Genomic DNA, 10,035 nt, shown 5'->3' on the forward strand with positions numbered 1-10,035 from the left:
TTCTGAAGATGAATAATGTTAATAAATCATAAAGAAGAAACAATATCACCAACAACTTCTTTGCTACATTATTCAGTCACTCTTTATGATTTCCAACCCGCATCTGTCATGGTCGCCAGTCTGGAATAGTTTTTAATCCTTCCGCACAGAAATGTTGTCCTTGAAAAAACACGGACAAAACAACTGTTAAAGACATAGTAAATGACACAAAATGTTTAACAAGTGAAAGCAGAGATGGCTTCAAATCGGGAACTTCAAATTTTAAGTAGTTAACTGCTTCCTAGGATACAACGACCCTGTAGTACTTCAATACCTGGGTGACACCCATCTTAATAGTTTTATTACGTTTCCAGGTAGGCTTTGGAAAAATAGTAAGTCTGCTTTTATCGCATTGGTTTTGTCTTCATTGTTTAAGTTCGTTTGCTTCTTTTGGTTTAACTTTCGATAACTCTAGCTACAAGAGGTCTCTAAAGTTCTTACTTTTGCTTTGCTTCTTAAGGCAACCACTGAAATGGTTGGGAATCTGCACAGCAACGGTAGTCTCATTTTTCTTTTCTTTTTTAGATCATAATGGTGTGCTGTTTTTATCGCTTTTGTGGGAATACATATCTGAACTGCAGTTTGAAATAAATTATCAAACTTTCGAATGTTATTTAGATACATGTATTGAATAATCAGTCTTATGTGCCAGTAATTTCTTCACATGTGTTGTGAAATCATAGTAAATGTTCGAAGGTTAAAGTTTAAAGAACTTTTTTTTTTTAAACATTGAATTACAACAAAAGCAAACTTAATTCAGACCCAATATTTATCATAAAACACATTACTTATTACTGGTTTAATATACGCAGTGATCATTTTGATACTTAATCATACTATAAAGAGGTCGACTGCCTCAATTGTCCAGTTGTAAATATAATCTGAAAAGTAGATCCCTCGGAAGCACCGGAAACAATGCAAACAGTGAAAATTGCAGACTCGGTTTGATTGAGTCTGTTCATGAGCAGTAATGGAAAATGCAACACTGCCCACGCCCCCTAGCACCGGCTTAAGCAGTATTCAATCTTCAAATCTAAATGAGTTGAAATCAATGATCCCGAAGGACCAGAAAATATAACATAAATGTAAGATCTCTCTCACAGACGACCATGATTCGAGGCCCTAAACCGACTATGTCTCTTATGAAAGAAAGTGGACATTTCTTTTAAGAAGATTTGAATATGATGCCGGTTCTTCGCAGGAACAATGGTTCGATAAACTGATCACAATACAACTGGAGTTAAATTTCATAAAATGGAAATTAAATAAAGACAAATAAGTTAAAATTGTGTATGCAAAAACGTTGACACTATCAAGTTTCTCAGTACGTTGTTGCAAAAATATATTGACACAGAAAAAGAATTTAAGCATACATGTAAATTAGTCGATCTGCAAAAAAGATGAGAATCGGTTTCGAGCGTATACATCGCAGGCCAGTACTTCATTCAAACGACTTGGGACATTTTACAGGCTCAGTATAATGATATTCTGTGGGTTGTATAGGCTATTCGATAAAACAAAATGTGAAGTTGGACACCAAAGCATACTGTATGGGAATGATTAAGGGTCATTGAAACACAAGACCAAAATATCCACCCTTTATGGTCTCATGCAAACCATGGCATATCAGCTGTGAAAGGTGTAAAAAGGAGATGGACAAAATGTGCAATGCTTAATATATGCTAATGTAAGGTCGTAATATACTGGTAATAATATTAGTCTCACCAAGAAAGACCAATTGCCGCAGTTCAATGAAAAGGTCCATGATTTCTGTCGCCTCTTTCTCGAAATTAAGCCACGCAGAAGGCTTTTTCTGGAATATGTCTTTCCACATTCCTGGCATACAAATGTCGGAAATGTAAATTTATGCACTTTAGTACTGCACTGATAATATTTCATATTTTTTAAACAAGTGTGGTGTAACAGGGTCTAAGTTCACTATTCTTACTACAACAATAACAACTCTGTTCTGTATGATAACTACTATTTAATATTGTACTAAATTCTAAGATAATATTTACATCAATGTCTTTCTTCATAATTCTCTAACACCGTTCTCTAACAATTTCTCAGTTGTTAACAGAACTTCAATTCATCGACATAATTACTTCAACGTTAATTGCCTCGGTCTTTATCTAACTAATTCATTTTGCTAGTATCGAACATACGCATCTAACCTAACTGAGTACCAGAATGATACTAAAGCTCTGCCTCAAAGTATGCTGTATTTAAGGAAAACTGTCTATCGGATGACTAAAATGTTTTTCTCGGAGCACACATGCAAAATGACCATTAGAAAATAAACATGTCATAATTCCTATTTAGTCAGCTTGTCAAAACAATTAGTAACTGAACAAAAACAACAATCATGACGTGGACAGAGGGTAGTTAACTTGGGCGAGATATCATGACCTGTCACTTTCTCATATGACCAAGTGCTGAAATTATTTTAAGTAGCATTCCGAAATTCTTTCGTGTGTGACTTATAACTGACCATAATGCTTATCTAATAAGTATAATGAATTCTTAAAGTCATTATACAACACAAGAAAGGACATTCCGATCAAAATGTCTTAAAATAAGATATCTGGAAATACCATAGATATTTTATGACAAACGAAACCAGTACAATTTCCGATTTCTTTTGACAACTGTTACTGACACTCATGTCAGATGCGCAAATATATTTTATTCAGCCGAAAAAAGAATTCAAAGTTACCGCGACTGAAATAGAATTAAATATAAACTGTTGCTTTTTCAAAAACTTAACAGTATTTGTTACAAAGGTTACAAAGATCTAGACATGACGTTTTAGTCGACCTAGAAATGTAGTACATAAAGGGAAAGTTGGTGCATTTTCAATAAAAGCAGTCAAATTAAGGTATAGGTCCATATTTTGGAGAAAAAAGTTCGAACGTCATCAAATCATAGAAAGAAAGAAAGCATTGTTTTACATGAAAATTTAACAGCTTATAAAACATTTATATTACTCTACAAAATCATTTTCAATTTGCTGATATATGTTTTGAATTCCGGAAAGGGACTGCATGAAAGGGCCACGCTTCTGGACAGTTCAGCGGATTTAAAAACTCAATTTTTTTAAAAGCTGTTACAGGTCTTCGTTGTGATGCATTTGCAACATCGTGCGAGTGTTTAAACTTAACATAACTAGGTAAAACATCGCTTTTGACAATTGTTTACATTTTTTCTTTACAAATGGCATTCTCATTTAAAGGGGGACAACTCATTAAGAATAGTTTAAGTATCCAACTCTGTAGGACAGAACAGTAAAACATGTATTGGACAGATAAGTTGTTTGTCGTGGTACTTTTCATTTACTAAAAAAATCTGTCGTTTTGTGATATACTGATAAACCTTAAGTACTAAGTACATCACCTTAGGTAAAATTCCACAGTTTACACTCGGCGAATGTCATAACCATTTGAATTTTACTACACATATAATGAAATTTTTAGCTCACCTGAGCACGAAGTACTCGGGGTGAGTGATTGTGACCGCTCACCGTCCGGCGTCCGTCCGTCCGTCCGTACGTCAGTCCACACTGATGTTCCATGGATGGTTCTCTTTAAAAATTGTTCAAAGAATTGAATTCCATACTGAACTCTGGTTGCCATGGCAACCAAAAGGAAAAACTTGAAAAATCTTCTTCTCAAAAACCAGAAGGCCTAGAGCTTAGATATTTGGTGTGAAGCATTGCCTAGTAGACCTATACCAAGTCTGTTCAAATCATGACCCCGAGGTCAAAATTGACCCCGCCCCTGGGGTCACTTGATTTTACATAGGAAAATCTTAAAAAAATCTTTTTCTCAAAATACAGAAGCCCTAGAGCTTAGTTGTTTGACATGTAGCATTGCCTAATGGATCTCTACTAAAGTTGTTCAAATCATGACCGTGGGGTCAAAATTGACCCCGCCGCAGAGGTCACTTGATTTTACATAGGAAATCGTCAAAAAATTTCTAAAAATAAACCTGAAGACCTAGAGCTTAGATATTTCACGTGTAGCATTACCTTACATAGGAAAATCTTAAAAAAATCTTCTTCTCAAAAAACAGAAGCCCTAGAGCTTAGTTATTTGACATGTAGCATTGCCTAATGGACCTCTACAAAATTTATTCGATTCATGACCCCTGGGGTCAAAATTGACCCGCCCCAGGGGTCAATTGATTTTACATAGGAAAATCTTCAAAAAAATTCTAAAAATAGACCAGAATTCCTAGATCTTAGATATTTGACATGTAGCATTGCCTAGCAGTCTTCTACAAATTTTTTTCAAATCATGACCCCCAGGGTCAAATTGACCCCGCCCCATGGGGTTTCTTGATTGTACATAGAAAAATCTTCAAAATTTTCTAAAAATAAACCAGAAGGCCTAGAGCTTAGATATTTGATATGTAGCATTGCCTAGTAGACCTCTACAAAATTTGTTCAAATCATGACCCCCGGGGTCAAAATTGACCCCGCCCCAGGGGTCACTTGATTTTACATGGGAAAATCTTCAACAATTTTCTAAACATAAACCAGAAGGCCTAGAGCTTAGATATTTGACATGTAGCATTGCCTAGTGGACCTCTACAAAATTTGTTCAAACATGATCCCCGGGGTCAAAATTGACCCCGCCCCAGGGGTCACTTGATTTTACATAGGAAAATCTTCAAAAAATTTCTAAAAATAAACCAGAAGGCCTAGATCTGAGATATTTGACATGTAGCATTGCCTAGTAGACTTCTACATTATTGTTTTCAAATCATGACCCCGGGGTCAAATTGACCCCGCCCCATGGGGTTTCTTGATTGTACATAGAAAAATCTTCAAAATTTTCTAAAAATAAACCAGAAGGCCTAGAGCACAGATATTTGACGTGTAGCATTGCCTAGAAGACCTCTACAAAATTTGTTCAAATCATGACCCCAGGGGTCAAAATTGACCCCGCTCAAGGGCTCACTTGATTTTACATAGGAAAATCTTCAAAATTTTCTATAAAAACCCAAGAAGGCTTAGAGCTTAGATATTTGACCTGTAGCATTGCCTAGTGGACCTCTACAAAAGTTGTTTAAATCTTGACCCCCTCAGGGTCAAATTGACACAGCCCCAGGGGTTACTTGATTGTACATCGGAAAATCTTAAAAATCTAAAAATCATTAGTCTGACATTTGAAACATGTAGCTCATATTACTCTGGTGAGCGATCCAGGGTCATCATGACCCTCTTGTTCTTAAAGTAAGCAGTATAAACATAAATGAAGTAGGTAAATGAAATGCAAAAGACTTTCAATAACAAATCTTTGAATCAAACCCCCGTCTTAAAATCAAGAAAAACGGAACCCTGCTTAGCAATTTGATAAATCCGACCTAGAAAGCTATTGAAGGCTCTTAATTTGTAATTTCGTAAAGTGTATATGTCAAGACAATACTCGTACAAATATGCGTGTCGCAAAATAGTCTTTTACGGCCTCTTAAAGGGTTTATTTATTGAATTTGCGAAAATGTCCCCCGTCTTAACATCATCAAATTTGTTCACTTCAATTACGCGGTTGCACTTTTAGAGAAAACGAACGGACGTTGAGACAGAAAACGTGTAGCCGGGTGTTGGATTTTCATATGAGACAGCACACATCTATGTTTCCTTTTATTTGAACAGGTTGCTGAAACGATATTTAAGAAAATGTTACCTTTATCGAGGAATCCGACATGTTTTTGGCACCCCAGATTAGCGAAAGAGTCACGTGGTACATGCACCCCGACACTAAAGGATCATCGACTGGTACATTTTTCTGAACTATCATTTTGGCCAAACCATTTAGCCAATTGTCCTTCATTCTTGACCTTTTCCAAGTCGTCTATGAGCACTAAAACTTCGTTCAAACGGGTTGAACCCAACAGGCAAACAAAGAATCAGCTGAACTATGGCATTAATTTTTGGAAAATAATTCACATCGCACAGATCAAGCCCTGTTTGGAGAGACATGGAACTTTTAATTTTATCATTTTGTGTTTACAATTTACTACTAATTCACTTTCTGTTGGTAAGTTATGAGAAAAAAAAACACTATAAAAGTTGTTTTCATTGTTTTCCATTTGATAGCCATAATTTCCAGAAATCAGATTTGTTCCATGTAATACTTCTTCCAGTTGTTTTGGAAAATAAAGCCTAAGATGCTGTATTACTTAAGGGACAAAATGATTCACCTTAATGTGATATATCATTGTAAATGAACTGCCTTTCCGAATTAATGCTTAACTGTGTATTTCTGCATGTGAATTGTATTGTTAAATTGTTATTCTTAAATGAATTAATGCTTGAATGTGTAATTCTGCAGGGGTTTTTTTACATTTTTTTTATTGAATTGATACTGGATTATGTAATTCGATCGGCTTTTTACCGTCTTTGCTCTTTTATATAATTAATACTTGAATGTGTAATTTTGCCTTTGCTTTTTTAATTGAATTAATACTTGAATGCGTAATTTAGTCTGCTTGTTGACGTCTTTGATCTTTAATCGAGTTAATGTTGTTAGTTTGTACGATAAGATAGTTAACAGTGTCACCAGTTATTTTACTTTTTCCTTGTATTGAGTTCGAAGTGACTGTCTCATACAATTCAGTCAGAATGGCTATGTATATATTTTATCCTGCTTCTTTTTATCTTTATGTTTGTAAGACATAAATGAGGCATGTGGTTCTTGGACGATATGTGTATGAAAAGAATTGGAACCACTGCCTTACCATTGCATGATCGTAAGAGGCGACTATGGTCTTAACACTTGGTTTTGCTGAACTCTGTGATTCCAGCAGGTGTGCAAATTTTAATTCCATACCTCATGGTTTTATTCCGATGTAGATAAGATGTGGAACCAAAATTTGTAGTCCTGTTTGGAACCATTTAACCTATACTGTGTTGGTGCGCCGTAAAAACCCAAATAAATAAATAAAATAATGAGGCACACCATGATAAAACCAACATAGGGCATTTGCGACCAGCATGGATCCAGACCAGCCTGCTCATAGAAAACTATAACGATTTGCCAGACATATCATGAATTAACTTTATACGACCTTTTGTAAATATGCAAAATCTAAGTATTATTACACTGTGGGACAATACGCTGTTAAACGATCATTTTTAAAACGTATTGAACATGTTGAAGTTAACATAATGTCCTTGAGTAAAAATAATTAGAGAATGATTCAATAAAAGATAACATTTAGCTTAACCAACGGATAGCTCAGATTTATTGTTAGTTCACACTATGGTTTGTTTTACAACCCTACTTGATCAATTGATATATTGAAAATTCACATTTCCAATTAATTAAATCAGTTATTAGTGCGTGGGTTTTAAGATATTTTTATCATGTTTACCGAAGATCTATTAGAGGCAAGCAAATGCATTGATAGCACTACTCTGGTTGGATGAAGCCTGTTCATTAAAGATAGTGAAAGGTGTTACAACCTTCTTGCCACTAACAACGACTATCAGACTCATCAACACTTAGCAACCTTCTTTTCCTTCGCACATAATCTTTTATAATGAAGGTATAATACAGCTATACCACGACAGATGGACGAGTTAAGCCCTTCCTGATTAATTGTGTTTCTGCATTTTAAAAGTAATAAAAGCTCAAAAAAATTATAGACATGTACGCATCAAATAATTGTAAACATGTTCATCAAACATAGCATAAACATTGAACTGTCGAACTACAACATGACTGAACAAATTACAAACCAACTAGAGATTGATTTTTTCATTTCAATGTATATATATATATATATATATATATATATATATATACACAAATAAAAAAGAACCCGGAACGGGTATATATATATATATATATATGGAGATATTTTTATTTGATCCATGTGTCAATATAGTTAACGTCTCTCTTGAAAGATGATATTGTCGTTCAAGGTCTATCAAATTTGTTTAACAATCTGTAAAAAAGTAAATATACCGTAAATTATACATGCAAGGTCCAAATGTACTTCTGAAACATAAATCTAGCATTGACAAATACTTGGAGAAGTAAACAATTTTAACAATAACATATACTGAACAAACATTCTAATGGCGCACCTGTGTTTTCATCTCGACCACACTTTGACAGATTTGAATGAAACTGGACACACTGTTAAATGAGAAGTTATATAATTGTCCGTCACTATTGACCAGAATACTACATTTTGGTAATTTATAATCGATTTTCGATGTCCAAATCTAAATAGCGATATAACTACAAAGATATTCATTTCTTAACTGACATTCCGTCATGTGCTGACAGCTATGCGGTAAAAACGTTCAGCCACCTATCTAGAGGTTGTTGGACCGAGACCTATGCTTTGCAATATCATTTTGTTCAAATCATATTTTGCAAAATTAACAGACGGGTAAATTGCCTCACTTACCATAAGTTTTTATGGTTTATTTGTTTACAGCAATACACCAGTAAGAAAAAAAAAACATCGATACAATTACATTTGTTTAATAAATTGGAGTAAAGATAAGATAAATGAATTCGAACCCGTGGTATCGTGTGTTGAAGTCAGAGAGCTAACCACTCTGTCATCAGTAATCTACATGTATGTACAAATAGGTTATTTGTAATAAGTGATACAGATACAAATTATGTGCACGCTGACGAAAACGCCCAAAATTATTAGCAAAAATTAATGAATATCAGGTCAACACTTTCGCAAAATAGATATAACATACAGGTACGAAAGTTGCTGCAAGATGCAGCGAAAGGACACTCCTCGCCAAACAAAGCACTGTACGTAGTACTGACAGTACAAGAGATGATATAACGATACTGGTGTCTTTGTTGTAGACCCTAGGCGAACAGACATTCTGATGGGGTTTCATAAATGTTTGAGAAAAAACATTGCCTTTATAGTGTGAGCAGGATCTTTATTGTTGTATTAAGTGACATACCGGTATTTTTTGTCTGACCATGACCCGTATGCGAAATTGACATGTAAGTTTCGAAATATGGAATGAAATGTAATGCATATACAGGGTTGTGCTTAAAATCAGACTAAGGTAATTGTTCATCCGAAATGGCTTTCCAAAGTTTCAAAGTTTCAAACTTAGCTCAGATGTTATCAAGACCATTATATTGATAAATGTCTAAACATGGATGTTGGCTCTGTATGATACTTTCAAGTTAAATGATTAGGAATGACTAAGATGTATGAATGAAACACAACAAACATCATTTTATCCCGTCTTGTGGCGTGAACTGCACAATTTAAAGGGAACAAGAAAACTATAACCCAAGTGATATATGTTTGACAATTACGTTGGTGTATTCACTTAGAGGGTATTATTGTCGTTGTTTTCTTTTGAATACGCAGCAATTGATATTGACCAAACAGTTCACTACATGTAATATAAACAACTTTACCACTATAAACAGTCAAATACTGATCAACTGGTATTTTGGAAGGACAAACAGTCAATGTTGTACAATCAGCCACCTCTCATTATTCTGATATTGCTAAAGTTCAGCCTGTAAGAACCTACATTGAGATAACAGAGCAAAGATACTTTAAAGACGCTCGCGGCAGTTTCGTTATGTTTTTTTGCAATAATAGATTTTGATAAAATGTTCTGTATTATAAGATCATGTTATGATGTATTGAAAAATGAAATAAAAATACTAGGTCACTAGCACTGTTTCAGTTCTATTTGCCCCCAGATATTATGCTATTTTGAACATTTTTCAAAATTTCCATTCTCCTACCATGTATTTCGGTAAAGTACAATAACTAACATAAATTTGAAATCTAAGCATTTTCATAACAGAAAACAATGTTTCTAGTGGAAACATGCTCAGAGAAATCAAAAGAAGTTGATTTTGTAAAAAGAAAACAATAGTTGTTCTGCAGACCCGATGGTTATTCTTTATATTTTGTCGATCTTAAGTTGGTATTTCTGCTATTTTATCGAGTTTCACATAATAGAACTAAATCAAA

Source organism: Mercenaria mercenaria, unplaced genomic scaffold, assembly GCF_021730395.1.
Source record: "Mercenaria mercenaria strain notata unplaced genomic scaffold, MADL_Memer_1 contig_5094, whole genome shotgun sequence".
NCBI classification, from domain to species: domain Eukaryota; kingdom Metazoa; phylum Mollusca; class Bivalvia; order Venerida; family Veneridae; genus Mercenaria; species Mercenaria mercenaria.